The 19398-nt window shown below is 39.0% G+C and overlaps 1 protein-coding gene and 1 long non-coding RNA gene across 3 annotated transcripts in view; both read left to right on the forward strand.

The window, feature by feature from the left end:
• PCBP3 (poly(rC) binding protein 3) overlaps window positions 1-19398 on the forward strand; it is a 470825-nt gene that overhangs the window by 48828 nt on the left and 402599 nt on the right. The gene's annotated exons all lie outside the window — the stretch shown is intronic.
• On the forward strand, window positions 8138-18056 carry LOC143648779 (uncharacterized). Its single transcript, XR_013158759.1, has 2 exons — window positions 8138-16030; window positions 17958-18056. It is a non-coding gene; the product is annotated as an uncharacterized LOC143648779 (long non-coding RNA).

Genomic DNA, 19398 nt, shown 5'->3' on the forward strand with positions numbered 1-19398 from the left:
CCATTCCACATTCCAGCCACAACTCTTTAGTGGGGAAGGGTGGGGAAGGGGAGCATGGTTTTTTTGGACAGCCTTCTCTGCCTCAGCCCTGAAATATGCATGCACATCCTTCTTTTACAGCCGTAATTCACATATTTCTCCCAAAAGATAATCCGAGTCACTCCTGATTACCACATCTAGCATAAAGAGAAGGATTTCCAGCATTATGCTGTCTTCCTCAGATCCAGATGTGGCTCCTTGAGGTTTAGTGACTGAACTAATGTACAGGTTATCCACTGTTAACACCATACAATATCAGAGCCGAACACAACAATAGCAATAAAAAACCTGCAGTTTGAAAGGGGTGGAATGGAAGATGAACAATAGTTCTTGGTCTAAGTAAGAATGACACTTACATGCAAGTATTATGAAGGCCTCTGTCAATGTGCTCTCTCCAGAGACCACTGAGCATTCCCACTGAACAAGTTGGAGAGCCATAGTGCATCATAGTAAGAGGTGTTATAACCTTTTATAAGATTTGGGCTCAGTTGGGTAATTTTAGGGGGTCAAAGAAAGTAGGTGTTCACTCTACACTGGGTGCTCTTACAAAGCGAGGACAATTTTATGGTGGCATATCTTATTAAATCTTATCTGTAGAGTGGGTGCACTAGAATGAAGCCAAAGATGTCATTGGTAAAGAAGCAGTGGTTGTTCCTATCAGCTGGAAGAGGAGATTGTTATTTTGTGACTTGGATGAGGTTCATGCTTTGTGTTTGTCCTGACATGATCATGGAGTGTTCTTGCTTGTGTCTTGACCCATCAGTGGCCTTGATTGATGGTAATGCCCTAGGAGACTGATGATGTTCATAGGAGGACACCAAGGCCCAGCTGTGCATGTCAGGCCAGCTCCTAGATGTCAGGGGCTGCTTTTTTCTTTCTGCCTTCCTACCTTGGGAGTCAGGTCAGGTAGAACTCCCTGGTCTGTTGTTCTCCAGAACTCCCTGTCCTATCCCTGGGAGGTCCATCCTTGTCCTTTGTCTTCCATGGACACATCTGGTATGGGTATTGGCAGAACTTGGTGTGCGGCATGATGTGTGTGTGTGTTTGTATGCAGGTGCACACAGATTGCATGACTTGCTTCTTGCTTTTGTTTTGGAAACCTGAGAGTTGTTTTGACAGTCTTGTGCTTTATTTTAGGCTGATGGCTCCTTTGGCAATACATTTCCCCACAAATTTTAGTAGGCTTCTGATATATTTGCTTCCAGGCGGTTCCACATGTCAGTAACTGCACTAGAGTTCTTTCTTAGTCAGTGTTTTGATCCTATGTCATACCTTTGCTTTTGCTTGTCTGTGTCTTTCTCTTTCTACTCATGGTACTGCAAAGCATCTAAAACAATAGATATGAGTGTGCTTGGGAAATAAACCCCTGTTATTTGATGTGTGTGTACAGCTGAGCCCTATCCTTTACAAGTGAGAAGTTGTCATGGTCTTCTGTGTTCAGAATTCTTTTCAAGGGTCTACACTTGGGGTTCAGAAGGAATGTTTTCTCCATTTGGTGAGGCCCACGTTTCTGGACTATCTCTGTTTTTTTTTCTCTTTACCCAGAAGTCAGCCAGTCTTTGCCCAAGTTCATCTTTTTCTGTGATACCTGATTAAGCGAAGCAGGTAACAATCACCCAGACGTCTGGCACTTCTTTTTCACCTCTTCTTGAGCTATGGGTTGGTATATATATGGTCTGCCTTTGTGGTGATCAGGTAACATTTTCACCAAATGCCTGTGCAAGTGCATAAAAAGTGCATAATGTGCCTTCCACATTACCAGCTTCCTGTTTTTTTTTTTTAATTTATAATTGTAAATTTAATTATTGGGGTATGTGGTACTGTATATCCACTTTCAATCATATTCAGTTTTGGTATGGCTGTGATAGTTAAGTTCAAGTGTCAACTTGTCCAGGTGATGATGCCCTATTGTTCTGTTGCTGTGGACTTAAATCATCAGCATGTGAAATTCTTCTGTGGCTGATTAGATCTGCCGTCAGCTAAGGAAAGTGCCTTCCACAATGAGTGAGGTTTAATTTAGTTAGCTGGAGGCTTAAAAGAGAGTGGTCAGAAGAGAGCTGTGCAGCTCAGCACACCTCATCTCAGCACTTGGAGCTCAGACCCAGATGTTTGGAGATGCAGAAGGAATCACCCTGGGGAAAGCCTTTTCAACCCAGAAGTCAGGAGGGAATCTCAGCAGATGTCTGTTGTGTGCCTCCCCATGTGACAGAGAAAGCTGGAGGACAGCCAGCTCTCTTTTCTCTGAAGAACTATAAATTTGTAACTAAATAAATCCCCTTATTAAAAGCCAATCCATCACTAGTATGTTGCATTCTGACAGCTTTAGCAAACTGAAACAATGGCATTGTTACTTATAAACCCTCTAATTAGTTATCACTTGTGTCTGTTCCCTTGCATCTAGATTCAACCTCTTTGGGTAGCCGTTCCTCCATCTCTAGCCTTTGTGTACTTCTGGGTCTGCTATATCCTACAGAGTCATAATAATGAAATCATACAGTGTTTGTCCTTTTGTGTCTGACTTATTTCACTCAGCATTATGACCTCAAGGTTCACCTACGTTGTCATATGTTTCAGGACATCATTTTGTCTTAGTGCTGTATAATATTCCATCGTTATGTGTATACCACATTATGTTTATCCACTCTGTTGGTGGGCACTTGGATTGTTTCCATCATCTTGGCAATTTGAATAGTGCCGCTATGAACATTGGTATGCACATGAATGTTGTGTCACTGCCCTCAGCTCTTTTGGGTATATACCAAGTATTGGTATTTCAGGGTTATAGGGCAACTCAATATTTAGTTTTCTGAGGAATCGCCAAACTGTCTTCCACAGTGGCTTCACCATTGTACGTTCTAACCAACAGTGAATAAGTGTTCCTATTTCCCAACATCCTCCAACATTTGTAGCTTCCTATAAAGGTTTAATAGTGGCCATTCTTATAGGTATAAGGTGGTATCTCATTGTTGTCTTAATTTGCATCTCCCAATAGCCAGTGAAGATGAGTATCACTTCATGTGTGTGCTAGTTTGAAAGGATGTGTGTACCCTAGAAAAGCCATGTTTTAATCCTAATCCCATTTTGTAAAGGCAGCCATTTCTTCTAATCCCTATTCAGTACTATATGTTTGAAACTATAATTAGATCATCTCCCTGGAGATGTGACTCAATCAAGAGTGGTTTTTAAACTAGATTAGGTGGAGATGTGTCTCCATCCATTCCAGGTAGGTCTTGATTAGTTTACTGGAATCCTATGAAAGAGGAAACATTTTGGAGAAAGGGGGAAATTCAGAGAGAGCAGAGAATAACAACATAGCCACGCAAAGCAGAGAGTCCACCAGACAGCGACCTTTGAAGATGAAGAAAAACACCTCCCGGGGAGCATCATGAAACAGGAAGCCAGGAGAGAAACCTGTGTTTGCCATGTGCTTTCTCACTTGAGAGAGAAACCCTGAACTTCATCAGCCTTCTTGAACCAAGGTATCTTTCCCTGGATGCCTTGGATTGGATATTTCTATAGACCTGCTTTAATTGGGACATTTTCTCAGCCTTAGAATTGTAAACTAGCAACTGATTAAATTCCCCTTTTTAAAAGCCATTCTGTTTCTGGTATATTGCATTCCAGTCACTAGCAAACTAGAATAATGTGCTTTTTAGCCATCTGTATTTGCTCTTCAGAAAAGTGCCTGTTCATTTCATAATTGGGTTGTTTGTTCTTTTGTTGGTAAGCTGTATAATTTCTTTATGAACACAGGATATCAGTTATGTGTTTTTTTTTTATCTCATATGTGGTTCCCAAATATTTTCTCCCATTGAGTTGGCTCTTCACCTTTTTATCAAAGTCTTTAGACATAGAAGTTCTTGATCTTAAGGAGTTCCCATTTATCTATGTTTTCTTTCACTGTTTGTGCTTTAGGAGTAAAGTTTTAAGAAGCTATCTCCTATTACTAGATCTTGAAGATGTTTCCCTGCACTTTCTTCTAGAAGTTTTATGGTACAGGCTCTTACATTTAGATCTTTAATCCATTTTGAATTAATTTTTGTATAGGGTATAGGGTCGGGGGTCTTCTTTCATTCTTTTGACTATTGATACCCAGTTCTCCCTTGCCCTTTTATTGAAAAGACTATTCTGTCCCAGTTCAGTGGATTTGGGGGCCTTATTGAGATGAAATGTCCATAAATTTGGTGATCAATCTCTGCACTCATAATTCTATTCCACTGTTAGTACTACTGTCTTTGCGCCAGTACATGGCTGTTTTAACCACTCTGGCTTTAAAGTAAGCTTTGAAGTCAGGAAGTGAAAGTCCTCCCACTTTCTTCTTCTTTTTTAGGATATTTTTGACTATTCAGGGTCTCTTTCCCTTCCATATAAATTTGATAACCAACTTTTCTGAGTCTTCAAAGTAGGTTGGTGGGATTTTGGTCAGTATTGCATGGAATCTGTAGATAGTTTGGATAGAATTGACATCTTAATGACATTCAGCTTTCCTGTCCAGGAGCATGGAATGTCTTTCCATCTATTTAGGTCATTTTTTATTTCTTTAAGCAGTTGTTTGTAATTTTCTATGTATAATCCTTGACATCCCTGGTTAGGCTTATTCCTAGATACCCGATTCTTCTGGTTGCTATCTTGAATGGAATTTTTTTCTTAATTGTCACCTCAGATAAGTCATTGCTTGTGTATAGAAACATTACCGTTTTTTATACATTAATCTTGTATCTCGCCATTTTGCTGAATTTGTTTGTTAGCTCAAGTAGCTTTGTCATGGATTTCTCAGGGTTTTCTAAATATAGGATCATGTCATCTGCAAATAATGAAAGTTGTATTTCTTCCTTTCCTATTTGGATGCCTTATATTTCTCCTGTTTAATCACCCCAGCTAGAACTTCTAATACAATGTTGAATTATAGTGGTGACAATGGGCATCCTTGTCTTGTTCCTGATCTTAGGGGGCAATGTTTTTATTCTCTTACCATTAAGTATGGTGCTGTCTATGTCTTTTTTTTTTTTTTATATATGCCCTTTATGATATTGGGAAAGTTTCCTTCAATTCTTAACTTTTGAAATGTTTTTGTCCAGAAAGGATGCTGGATTTTGTTGAGTGCTTTTTCAGCATCAATTGATATGATCATATGATTTTTCCCTTTTGATTTGTTAATGTGCTGTATTACATTGATTGATTTTCTTGTGTTGAACAACCCTTGCATTCCTGGTCATGATGTATAATTCTTGGTCATGATGTATAGCTCTTATAATGTGTCATTGGGATTCAGTATGCTAGTATTTTGTTAAGAATTTTTGTGTTTATGTTCATTAAGGGGATTGGTCTGTAGTTCTCCTTTCTTGTAGCATCTTTATCAAATTTTGATATTACAGTGATGTTAACTTCCTAAAATCAGTTAGTTAGTGTTCCTCAAATTTTTTTTGGAGAGTTTGAGTAGGATTAATGTTAGTTCTTTTGGAACGTTTGATAAAATTCCCCTGTGAACCCATCTGGTCCTGGGCTTTTCTTTGTTGGAAAATTATTGATGACTGATTGAATTTCTTTATTGGTAATTGGTTTTTTGAGATCTTCTATTTGTTCTTGAGTCAGCATGGATAATTTGTGTGTTTCTAGGAATTTGTCCATTTTATCTAAGTTGTTCAGTTTGTTGACATATAGTTCATAATATTCTCTTATGATTTTTAAAATTTCATCATGATCTGTGGTAACAATCCCCCTCTCGTTTCTGAGTTTATTTTAGTCCTCTTTCTTTTTTCTTTGTTAGTCTAGCTAGGGATCTGTTCTAGTTTGCTAGCTGCCGGAATGCAATATACCAGAAATGAAATGGCTTTTAACAAGGGGAATTTAGTAAGTTGCTAGTTTACAGTTCTAAGGCTGGGAAAATGTCCCAATTAAAACAAGTCTATAGAAATGTCTAATTTAAGGCATCCAGGGAAAGATACCTTGGTTCAAGAAGGCCAATGATGTTCAACATTTCTCTCTCAGCTGGAAGGGCACATGGTGAACATGGCGGCATCTGCTGGCTTTCACGTGGCTCTACCAAAAAGGGATTCTCTCCAAAATGTTTTCTCTTTTAAAGGATTCCAGCAAGCAGCTCTACCTTCAGTGGGTGGAGACACACCTCCATGGAAATCATCTAATCAGAAGTTACCACCCACAATTGGGTGGGTCACATCTTCATGGAAGCAATCAAAATGCTCCCACCTAGCAATACTGAATGAGGATCAAAGGGCATGGCTTTTCTGGGGTCCACCACAGATTCAGACCAGCACAGGGTCCATCAATTTTATTGATGTTCTCAAGAAACCAATTTTGGTTGTTGATTCTTTCTATTGTTTTCCAGTTTATTTCTGCTTTAGTCTTTATTATTTATCTTCTTTTATTTGCTTTGGGGTTAGTGTGCTATTCTTTCTCTAAATTCTCCGAGTGAGCAGTTAAATCTTCAAGTGTTGCTCTATCTTCTTTTTTTTTAATATAGGCATTTAGTGCAATAAATTTCTCCCTCAGCATGCCTTTGCCACATCCCATAAATTTTGATATGTTGTGGTCCCATTATCATTCATCTCCAGATATCTACCGATATCTCTAGCAAATTCTTCCTTGACCCATAATTATTTAAGAGTATGATGTTTAATCTTCATATATTTGTGAAAGCCTGGTTCTACGGTGATAGTTAATTTCCAGCTTTATTCCATTGTGATCAGAGACAGTGTTTTGGATAATTTCAATCTTATTAAATTCATAAAGACTCAGTTCCAGCATATGTTCTATTCTGGAGACCATTCCATGTGTGCTAGAGAAAGTGTACAACCTGGTGTTTTGGTGTAAAATGATCTGTGTATGTCTATTAGGTTAGGTTCTCTGTTTCCTTGTTGATCCTTTGTCTGCTTTTTCTGTCTATAGTGGAGAGTGGTGTCTTGAAGTCTCTCAATATTATTGTTGAAAATGTCTATAGCTCCCTTTAGTTTTTGTCACTGTTTGCCTCATATATTTTGGTGCTCCTTGATTGGGAGTGTAAACATTTATGATTGTTGTTTCCTCTTGGTGAATTGTCCCTTTTATTAATATGTAGTATCCTTTTTTGTTCTGTGATGCCGTTACATTTACAATCTATTTTGTTTCATGTTGTTATAGCTACTCCTGCTTTCTTTTTATTACAGCTTGCATAGAAGATCTTTTTCCATCTTTTCACTTTCAGTCTAATTGTGTCCTTGAGTCTAAGGTGTGTCTCTTGTAGACAGCATTTAGATAGATTATCTTTTTTAATCCATTCTGCCTATTGGTGTCTTTAATTGGTGAGTTTAGTTCATGAACGTTCAAAGCAATTACTGTAAAAGCAGTTCTTGGCTCCACCATCTTCTTTAGTTTTTATTTGTCAGATCTATATATTCTTTTCCTTCTCTCTCTTTTTATCCTTTAAATTACCATTACCCATGTTTTTCAATTCTGTACTTTCCTCCAGATCTTCCTCTCATCTTTTTTTTCTCAGCTGTTAGGATTTCTTAGAGAGCAGGGTCTCTATTGACTAGTTCTTTCAGTGTTTGTTTGTCTTTGAAGATTTTAATCTCTCCTTCAGTTTTGAAGGATAACTTGGGTGGATAAAGAATTATTGGCTGAAAGCCTTTCCTGTTCAAAATCTTAAATGTATCATACCTCTGCCTTCTTGCTTCCATGGTGCCTGTTGAATAGTCCAGAGTCGGTCTTATATGTTTTCCCTTGTATGTAGTAGATGGTTTTCCTCATGCTCCTTTCAGGACTTTCTGTTTCTCTTTAGCACCTGACAGTGTGTGTCCTGGAGTTGGCCTGTTCAGATTTATTCTATTTGGAGTTTGTTGGGCCTCTTTGATTTGCATATTTATGTCTTTTGTAAGGGTTGGGAAGTTTTCCCTGATTATATCTTTTAACAAACTTTCCTAGCCCTTTATTTTTCTCTTCTCCTTCTGGGACACCAGTGATTCTTATATTTGCATGCCTCTTGTTGTCCTCATTTTCCTAATATCCAGTTGCATTTTTTTATCTTTCTTGCCTTTTGTTCTTTTATACACTCAGTTCAGTTGTTCTGTCTTGTAGTTCACTTTATTCTTCCTTCTGCTTCTTCCAATACGCTATCATGTGTGTCTAGTATATTTCTTATTTACTGTATATTTCATTTCTGTCAGATCTGTCATTTTTCTATTTATTCTTCCAAATTTTTCTTTATGTTCTTCAAGAGCCTTCCTGATATCCTGTATTTTAAAATAGATATTCTTGAGTAGTTCCATATTCTGTGTTCCTCTGGAATTTTGATTTGCTCATTTGGCTGGGCCATTTCTGCTTGGATCTTCACAGGCTTTGTAATTTTCCATTGTATTTGGGGCATTTGATTATCTTAATGTGGTTGTTTTGCAAGTTGGTTTCCTGCATGCTTCTAAAGTTTTGTATTTACTCGGTTTTGCGGTGAAGGTTTCCTTTTATTCTTGGTTTGTCAGTTATTCTCTGTCGTATCAAGGTCTGGATCTTGTGTGGGGGACACAGGTCACCTGGAAGGTCTGCGAGAAGCTGGGCTGCAGTGCACAGGTGCTTTTGTGGTAAGTGATTGCCTACCATGCGGGAGACCTGGAGTGACTCCTGGTAGCATGCACCCCCCAAAAAGAAAAAAAGATAATAAAATAAAAATATAATAAAGATATGAAAAAACAGCAAGAGCAACAATAGTACATACCTCAACAGTAGGAGGCCCCAGATATATTAGGATATACACCAAGATATATTAGGAGTGAATTCAGACTGGTGCCCACCAAAGGGAGTGAGAATTTAAGGAAAAAAATAAATGAAATAAAATATAATAACAAAAAATGGTATTTAAAATAAGAAATAGAAAATAATCAGTAACAAATATAGAAATAGAAAATATCTACAAAAATTAAAGTAAAAAATGTAAAAACAACTATACTACTAATAAAAATATTTATAGAAAAATTTATTAAAAAAGGGGAAAAATAATATTAGTAAAAAAATTAAAAAAATAAAAACCTAGGCAGATAGGGAGCTAGTTTGTGTGCACTTACCGCTTCTTGCCAGCAGGTGATGCTCCTGAGGCTCCTCCCTCTGGCCTACCTCTTCTGACCTGCAGCAGCTTGAGCTTAGGGTGCACAGTGTGAGGGCTGCTCCTAGTCCTCAGCAGCCTGACTGCCTGTCCCCATCGGCTAGACTGGGAAGCTGACCAGTACCCGAGGGACTAGTCGACCCACAGCATCCAGTGCCTGGAGGTTCTGCCAGACACCACACATTGGCGGTGCCAGTGATCACTCTGCCATCCTGGGGCCTGGTTCCCTGTGGCGGACGACTGGGTCTGCCTCCAAGTCAACTACGACCCTGTGTGGGGAGGTCTCCCCACCTGGCAGCTGCAGTGGGCTTGAGTAGGACTGTGATTTCCCGTCACACCTCTTATGCCGCAGCCCAACCCTGGTGGGATCACAGTCCCACCCTGCTCTCCCCACCCTGATGCCCTGCTTCTCTCCTCCCCCAAGTTCCCTAGAGACCCTGTTTGATTACTCCACCCAGGACAGCAGTCCCGGTTATTTTCTCCCTGTTCCCTGTCTTGGTCTATGGAGTAGGAGTGAACTCAATCTCTTCTGCTCTGCCATCTTCCTGGATGTCTGACTATGGTTTTTCATATGGCACCATCACTCTTCAAAGAATCAATTTCTGTTTTAATTGATTGCTGTTGAAATATGTATTTAATCATAGTGAACTTAAATGAAGAAACTTTCTGATCTGAAATCTTTCTTTGGAATTGTTTGGTCTATTTTCTGTTTCTGTTTCTCCAGTGCTTGGAAATGCAACTGTATGTTCATGTCTGTTTTCTAGGCAGACATTACAGTGATATGGCACTTTAGTTCCTTTATTGTTTTTAACTGTATTTGCATTGGAAAATTAAGGTTTTTGTGATTTCTTATAAGAAGTAAATAAAGACATTTCACATTTTCGGGGGAATAAAGTTGAATATAAGTAAGAAAAAATATTGATGAAGAATTCAATTTTGAGTCCAAGTTGCAGTGATGTAGAAGATATGCAGAGGCATGTCTCTATGCCATGTGTTAGCCTGATAACCTGGGCCCATCCTTTGATCTGAGTCTGTTTCTGCTTTGAGAACAGGGATGAGAGTACCTGATCTGTGTTTCTCATGGATTCATGGAGAGGAAATGAGATAATTGACATTGCAAGTGCTTTAAATAGTAAAGCTCTCTGAGTAGATAAGGCATGATTATTTCATCCTGAAGTACTTTGGGGAGGGGATAAATAATTTATTTAGCACAATAAGTTCTTCCTCAGAGGCTAAGTGCCTATACTTTAAGGTACTCAAGCCAACACTGGAAATTTAGGACATTATAGAGAGAAGAGGTCAAGGAAGCACATCTTTGTGTCTTTTTATTAAGTTGAGTGCTTTTCCAGGCAAGTTATTCTTTTTTTTAATTTTTAATTATTTTTAAATAACGTATATACAAAAAGGCAGTAAATTTCAAAGTACATTGTAACAATTAGTTAGAGAAAGATTTCAGAGTTTGGTATGGGTTGCAATTCCACAATTTTAGGGTTTTATTTCTAGCTGCTCTAAGGTACTGGAGACTAAAAGAAATATCAACATACTGATTCAGCACTCATACTCATTTGTTAAACCCGACCTTCTCTGTGTAACTCCACCATTACCTTTGATCTTTCACTCTTAAGGGATATTTGGGCTATGGCCATTCCAACTTTTTCATGTTAGTAGGGGCTGTTGATAATATGGGATGGGGGATGGAACTAGTTGATGTTCTATAAAGGCTGGTCCTTCTGCATTTCAGGACTTAATGTGGTCCAGGGACCCGTCTGGAGGCTGTAGGTTTCTGGAAAGTTACCCTAGTGCATAGAACCTTTGTAAAATCTTATAAAATGCCCTAGGTGTTCTTTTGGATTGGCAGGAATGGTTTTGATTAGGATTTGGCAAGTTATGATAGTAGCAATGTCTAACTGAAGCTTGCGTAAGAGTGACCTCCAGAGTAGACTCTCAACTTTATTTAAACTCTGTTAGCCACTGATACCTTATTTGTTACCCTTCTTTTCCCCCTTTTTGTTACCCTTCTTTTGCCCCTTTTGGTCAGGATGGCATTTTGTTAATCCCATGGTGCCAGGGCCAGACTTATCCCTGGGGGTCATTTCCCATGCCACCAGGGAAACTTCATCCCTGGATGTCTTGTCCCATGTAGGTTGGGAGGACAATGGTTTTACAACAAGTTATTCTTAAGTAAATAAGAAATGTTTCAAAGTGGTGATACTTCATAGAGAATGTAGTTGTATCCCATAACATGTAGTGTCCCATACTGGTATTTGAGCTTTCATGGAATTTCAAAAATGAAACTTTGTAATAGAAACTATGTTTCTTATTAATGTCTTCCATAACACATTTTGATTAAATTGCCAGTAAATTTTCTTGACTTGATTACTTATTTCATTAATAAACAGATAATGAAGTAGATGCATTTGCTTACTCAATAATTGTTTATTTTGAGGTAGCCATACTTTTCTTTGTCCACCTGGGAGGCTGAAAATTTTGATTTAATGATCTTTTTCAAGACTAATTCATGTGTTAGCTATGTGATTTAGCACAGAGGCTCATATTAAGAGAAAATGTAATAGCTTGCTTTTTATAATGGCTTTGGAATAAGATGTGGACACAGTGAGGTGTGACCCACGCTTTGGCTGGCTCTCTTCTGTGCCTCCTGGAACTAGACCCCAGTCCCACATAGTCCTCTTTGCCTGAGTTGTTTGGGCCTCCACAGGGGACCCTCTTGGACAGGCCACTTACATGGTGCAGATCATTCTCGCCTACCTTCTTCGGTGCGCTGCTGCATCTTGCAGGCACAACCACAGCTTCTTCTGGGTAAGTGGTGATGTCACCCAGTGTTTTGAAGTAAGGTCCCAAGAGACGCTCTTCCAGTGCAGAATAGAGCATGGTTGACGTGAGGCCCTGGGTTTCCGTGTTGTGCTGAGGCTTATCTCACACTCTCAGGGCCTCCTTTCTTTAGATCCAGAAGTAAGTCCGTGGGACCAGTGGGTGTGGGGCCAGTTCAGTGAGCATGTACCGTGGTGAGTCAGAATCCTTCCTGCTCCACTGTGCGGCTCCTGAGGCCTGGCTCTTGGGCCAGGCTTGTCTGCCCTGAGTTCCACTGACTCAGGAATAGGTCTTATTCAGGTGAGCATGCCCCTGTTGTCAGCTCCAAGCCCTGCCCTGGGCACATTTAGGCTCATGCAGGTGCCACCAAAGGAATCTACGTACAAGTCTTCAAGTTATTACAGCACTCATAGGCCAAGAATTAGATTGGAACATTGAGGTAGAAGGGAACTTACATGGCCCTACTGAACAGAAGAGTAAGACGAGACCCAGAAAGGACCATGAATATTGAAAGAAGTCATTATCACTCTCATTTACGAGCACCTGATATGGGTTAGGCTCTGTGCTAGGCTGTTCTAGCTTGCTAGCTGCTGGAATGCAGCACACCAGAGACGGATTGGCTTTTAATAAAAGGGGATTTATTTTGTTAGTTCTTCAGAGGAAAGGCAGCTAGCTTTCCACTGAGGTTCTTTCTTACGTGGGAAGGCACAGGATGGTCTCTGCTGGCCTTCTCTCCAGGCCCCTGGTTTCAACAACTTTCCCTGAGGTGACTTCTTTCTGCATCGCCAAAGGCCTGGGCTGAGCTGCGAGTGCCGAGATGAGGAATGCTGAGCTGCTTAGGCTGTGCTACATTGCGTTCTCTCATTTAAGCACCAGTCAATTAAGTCAAACGTCCTTCATTGCAGCAGGCCCGCCTCCTAGCTGACTGCAGATGTAAATCAGCAACAGGTGAGGTTCACGTACCATTGGCTCATGTCCGCAGCAACAAAACTAGGTACGCTCACCTGGCCAAGTTGACAACTGAATCTAACTACCACATAGGCACTTTGTGAATCTTTCATAACCAGCATCCTTTTTTTAATCCTCTAACAACCATAGGAAGTCCATCAAACCTCATGGAATCTGTGGGCCCGTAGGGGTTCTGATACTCTTTCAGATTTGTGAAGTAAAAACTGTTTTCATAATGGTAAGGAGACATTATTTCCTCTTTTACTGTTTTCACATTTTCACTGCTGATACAAAAGCAGTGATGGGTAAAACTGCTGGTGCTTTAGCATCAGCCAAGGCAGTCGTGCCAAATTGAACTAACAGTTATTATATTCTTCACTGTCACACACTCACATTAAAAAAAAACCAGCTTCACTTGAGAATGTCCTTTATAAAGCAGTAACAATTATTATTTTAAATGTTGACCCTTGAGTGCATATCTTTTTCATATTCAGTGAGATAAAATTGGAAGTTCTGAAAATGCACTTCTGCATGATGAAATACAGTTGTCTTGAGGAAAAGCTCCTGTGATTTTTGAGTCAGAGCTGAGCTACCTCTTTTCCCAGAACACTGTTTTTACTTTAAAGAACAACTGACAACAAAACCATGGTTATTTAGACTTTTGTTTGTGGTCGACAGTGTCACAAAATTAAACTAAGTGAGCCTTTCATTTTAAGGAAAATAATTACCTCTTTTTTGGCAAACGATAAAATTCAAGTTTTCAAGCAATATTCAGAATTTTGGACAACTTTTTTATCTGCCATGGTGAGCTAGCTTGACAGTGTCCCAGTATTTAAAGATTTTTCTTATGAAGTTGGTGGAAATATTGTATTAACAAATGTGATTCTTTGACTTTATATTTTGAAATGTGTTAAAGATATGCATAATTCATTGAACCAATATTTTTCACATAATTATTACATAATATTCAAAAATTCTCACCTGCCATGCCGGTGACCTGGGTTGGCTTCCCAGAGCCTATGCCAAAAAAAAAAAAAAAAAAAATCATGCATGGATAAAATACCTATTCAAAGTGCAAGATTGATAGAGTAATGGGTTTTAATGTAGTAAGAGTCCAAAAGTTTATTTGTAGTGTTTCAGATTCCATGTAACCTTTAAGAAACTGCCACTTGTCGTGTTTGAGTATGTAGCAAAGAATAATATCCACACTTATCTGACAAAGCAATTAAAATGCTTCTCCCTTTTCCAGCCATACAGTTATTTCTTTCCCATATATTTCAATGAAAAGAACATGTCACAACAAATTCAGTGCACAAACATGGGAATCCAGCTGTATTCTCTTAAGCTAGACATGAAGGGATTTGCAGAAGTTCTTCTCACTAATTTATTTTATTTTGGAAGATATGGTTATTTTTGTTAAAAATATTAGTTTTGTTATTATGTAGTGAGTTTGTTATTCACTTAAAATAATGAGTAAAGGGTGGGCCACAGTGGCTCAGCAGGCAAGAATGCTCACCTGCCATGCCAGAGGACCCAGGTTCAATTCCCCATGCCTGCCCATGTGAAAAAAAAAAAAAAGAGTAAATATTTAAAAACTTTTCAGTTTTAATTTCAGATATGGTAAATATCAATAGACAAAACCCACTTGAAAAACTTATTTGGAAAGAAGAAAGGGGTCCTGAGTTTAAAAAGTTTGAGAACCAATGGTCTAGTCTAAAAGTTTACTGTGGTCATTTAATTAAGGTCATTTAATGACCCTGGAGAACCACCGAGTTGATGAGCCCATCTGCTTCCTCACACTCAGTCAGTGAGAAGAGTGAGAGAGCTATCCTTCCATCATCCATTCATCCATCCATCCACTCACCTATCACCTATCCATCCACCCATCCACCCATCATCTACCATCCATCCATCCATCCATCCATCCATCCATCCATCATCCATCCATCGTCCATCCATCATCCATCCATCGTCCTTCCATTATCCATTCATCCATCCATCCACTCATGTATCCACTCACCTATCCATCCACCCATCCATCCATCCATCATCCATCCATCTACATACCCACCTAATCCCCTCCTACCTTTCTTTTCAGGTGAGTGTTGTTAATAGGAAAGAGTTTCACTGAGAAGGAAATCAGTTGTCTGAAAATTCATTTCAACTTTAGTATTAAAAGTAGTTTAAGAAATTTTCATCTTTAATATTATAGGTAGTTTAAGAAATTGACATTATGATGTGATTTTTCATGCAGAAGCCCTTTAAGCAATTTACTTTGAGATGGTAGCTCTAAACTAGACTTTTCTGTTGATCAGCATAATTTATTGAGTACCTGTAGGTCTGTGCTGAATGTTGAGAAGGCAATCAAGGGTATTGTAGATGATGTTTCCGATCCTAAGGTTTTTAAAAATACTTTTATGAGGGAGAGAAGACTGGTAGGACAAGCTCTCAACTGAAAAGTTGCCTGGGAAGATGAAGGAGAAGATAGATATTTCGCACTTGCCACAGCAGTAGCCCTACGGCAGTGCCCTGTGCTGGAGGGGGTCTGTGACTGAAGAGGTGGTCAACTTCAGCTTAGGAATGGAACAGTCTGGCAGGCTACATCACCTGTTGAGAAATTCACACTTTACTCTGTGTCAGGAGGCAGAGCTTATTGGCTGGCTCATTGTTCATTTTCTGTGCAGAAACAGGTATGTGAGCTCTGGGCACCAGAGAGTGCCTAGCCATGTGCCCACTGGGGAGTGCTGGGCCACTGGCTGCTGAGGCCAGAGGCAAAGGTGTCCATACCTCACTGTCTCTTCCTTTTGTGAGTTCTGGGTGGTTTTATCACTTCTTATGCGAATGTATTCAAGTTCAAGCCTTTTCTGATGGGAAGGAATCCTGGGGAGGAGGGAATTCTGACTAATTGCATTTTCCTTTTGGTTTCAAGACTGTCATTAGGAAAAACTTTCCCCCTATTATTTGTTTATTTCTTATCCATATTTTTTACTCATCTGTCCATATCGTAGATAAAAGGAGCATGAGACACAAGATTTTCACAATCACACAGCCACACTGTGAAAGCTGTATCATTATACAGTCATCTTCAAGAAACAAAACTACTGGAACACAGCTCTAAAGTTTCAGGTACTTCCATCTAGCCACTCTAATACACCATAAACTAAAAAGGGGATATTTTTATAATGCATAAGAATAAATTCTCCAAGTTCACTCATTAATGTTAGTTCACATCAGTGAGACCATACAGTATTTGTCCTTTTGTTTCTGGCTAATTTCACTCAGCATAATGTCCTCAAGGTCCATCCATGTTGTTTTATGCTTCATGACTTTATTAGCTGCGTAATATTCCATTGAATGTATATAACACAGCTTGTTTAGCCACTCATCCATTGATGGACATTTGGGCTGTTTTCATCTCTTGGCAATTGTGAATAATGCTGCTATAAACATTGGTATGCAAATGTCTGTTTGTGTCCTTGCCCTCATGTCCTGTGAATAGATACCTAGCAATGGGATTGCTGTATCATATGGCAATTTCTATACTTAGCTTCCTGAGGAACCTTCAAACTATCTTCCACAGTAGTTGTACCATTTTACATTCCCATCAACAGTGGATAAGTGTGCCTCTTTCTCCATATTCTCTCCAGCACTTGTTATTTTCTGTTTTTTTGATAATGGCCATTCTTGTGGAGGTGAGATGATACATCATTGTGGTTTTGGTTTGCATTTCCCTAAGAGCCAGGGAAGTTGAGCATCTTTTCATATGCCTTTTAGCCATTTGTATTTCCTCTTCTGAGAAGTGTCTGTTCATGTCTTCTGCCCATTTTTTAACTGGGTTGTTAACAATAATTAATTTTTTGTTGTTGAGTTGAAAAATTTCTTTATATATTCTGGATACTAGACCCTTATCTGATATGTTGTTTCCAAATATTGTCTCCCATTGTGTAGGCTGCCTTTTTATTTTCTTGACAAAGTTCTTTTATGCACAAAAGTGTTTAATTTTGAGGAGTTTCCATTTATCTCTTTTTTCAGTGCTCATGCTTTGGATGTAAGATCTAGGAAACCGCCTCTTATTATGTTTTATAAGCTATTTCCTTACATTTTCTTCTAAAAGATTTATGGTCTTAGCTGTAATGTTTAGGTCTTTGATCCATTTTGAGTAATTTTTGTATGAGGTGTGAGATATGGATCCTCTTTCATCGTTTTGCATATGGGTATCCAGCTCTCCAAGCACCTTTTATTGAAGAGAATTGTATTAGTTAGGCTCTAGAGAAACAGAATCAACAGGAAATATTCGTAAATATAAAATTTATAAAAGTATCTCACGTAACTGGGAGAACGTAGAGTCCAAACTCTGCAGGGCAGGCTGTGAAGCTGACGAGTCTGATGGAGGATCTGGACGAACTCCACAGGAGAGACTAGCTGGCTGAAGCAGGAAGAGAACCTGTCTCTTCTGAATCCTCCTTAAAAGGCTTCCAATGATTAGATTAAGCATCACTCATTAAAGAAGACACTCCCTGTGGTAGTTAGATTCAGTTGTCAACTTGGCCAGGTGAATGTACCTAGTTTTGTTGCTGCGGACATGAGCCAATGGTACGCGAACCTCATCTGTTGCTAATTACATCTGCAGTCAGCTAGGAGGTGTGCCTGCTGTAATGAATGAAGTTTGACTTAATTGGCTGGTGCTTAAATGAGAGAGCGCAACGTAGCACAGCCTAAGTAGCTTGGCATTCCTCATCTCAGCACTCACAGCTCAGCCTAGGCCTTTGGAGATGCAGAGGAGAGTTGTTGGAACCCAGGGGCCTGGAGAGAAGGCCAGCAGAGACCATCCTGTGCCTTCCCACGTAAGAAAGAACCTCAGTGGAAAGTTAGCTGCCTTTCCTCTGAAGAACTAACAAAATAAGTCCCCTTTTATTAAAAGCCAATCCATTTGTGGTGTGTTGCATTCTGGCAGCTAGCAAACTACAACACTCCCCTTGGCTGATTACAAATGGAGTCAGCTGTGGATGTATCTGAAGTGATCATGATTTAATTCTACGAAATGTCCTCATAGGAAAAGACAGACCAGCACTTGCTGAACCAGACAAGCAGGTACCACCACCTGGCCAAGTTGACACATACACCTGACCATGACAAAACTGTTCTGTCCCAGGTGAGTTCGCTTGACTGTCTTATCAAAGATCAGTTGTCCATGGATGAGAGGTGTATATCTGAATACTCTGTTTGATTCCATTGGTCAGTATATCTATCTTTATGCCATTACCATGCTGTTTTGACCACAGTAGCTTGGTAATATGCCTTAAAGTCAGGTAGTATGAGACCTCTGACTTTGTTTTTCTTTCTCAAGATATTTTTGGCTGCTTGGGCCATCCTGCCCTTCCAAATAAATTTGTTTATTGGTTTTTCTATTTCTGCAAAGTAAGTTTTTCGGGTTTTAATTGGTATTGCACTGAATCTATAAATCAGTTTATGTAGAATTGAAATCTTAACTATATTTAGGCTTCTAATCCATGAACATGATATGCCCTTCCATTTATTTAGGTCTTCTGTGATTTCTTTTAGCAATTTATTGTAGTTTTCTTTATTTAGGTCTTTTGTATCCTTAGTTAAATTTATTCCTAAATATTTTATTCTTTTGGTTGCAATTGTAAGTGGATTTTTTTTTATTTCCCCCTCAAATTGCTCATTATTAGTGTGTAGAAACACTACAGATTTTTGAGTGTTGATCTTGTAACCTGTCACATTGCTGTACTCATTCATTAGCTCTAGTAGTTTTGCTGTAGATCTTTTGGGGTTTTTGACATATAGAATCATATCATCTGCAAACAGTGAGGGCTTTGCTTCTTCCTTTCCAGTTTTGATGCCTTGTATTTCTTTTTCTTGTCTAATTGCTCTGGTTAGAACTTCTAACACAATGTTGAATAACAATGGTGACAGTGGGCATCCTTGTCTTGTTCCTGATCTGGATAGTATTAGCTGTGGGTTTTTGATCTGGATAGTATTAGCTATGGGTTTTTCATTTATTCCCTTCATCATGTTGAGGGAGTTCCTTTCTGTTCCTATACTTTGAAGTGTTTTCAACAAGAAAGGATTTTGAATTTGGTCAAACGCCTTTTCTTGATCAATCAAGATGATCATGTGGTTTTTCAGTTTTGATTTGTTAATATAGTGTATTACATTAATTGATTTTCTTATGTTGAACCATCCTTGCATACCTGGAATAAATCCCACTTGGTCATGGTGTATAATTTTTTTAATGTGCTACTGGATCTGGTTTGAAAAAATTTTGTTGAGGATTTTTGCATCTGTATTCATTAGAGAGATTGTTCTGTAATTTTCTTTTCTTGTAGTATCTTTGTCTGGCTTTGGTATGAGGGTGATGTTGGCTTCATAGAATGAGTTAGGTAGCCTTTCCTCCTCTTCAGTTTTCTTGAAGTCTTTGAGCAGGATTGGTACTAATTCTTTCTTGAATTTATGTGTGAAGCCATTGGGTC

Source organism: Tamandua tetradactyla, chromosome 10 (assembly GCF_023851605.1).
Source record: "Tamandua tetradactyla isolate mTamTet1 chromosome 10, mTamTet1.pri, whole genome shotgun sequence".
NCBI classification, from domain to species: domain Eukaryota; kingdom Metazoa; phylum Chordata; class Mammalia; order Pilosa; family Myrmecophagidae; genus Tamandua; species Tamandua tetradactyla.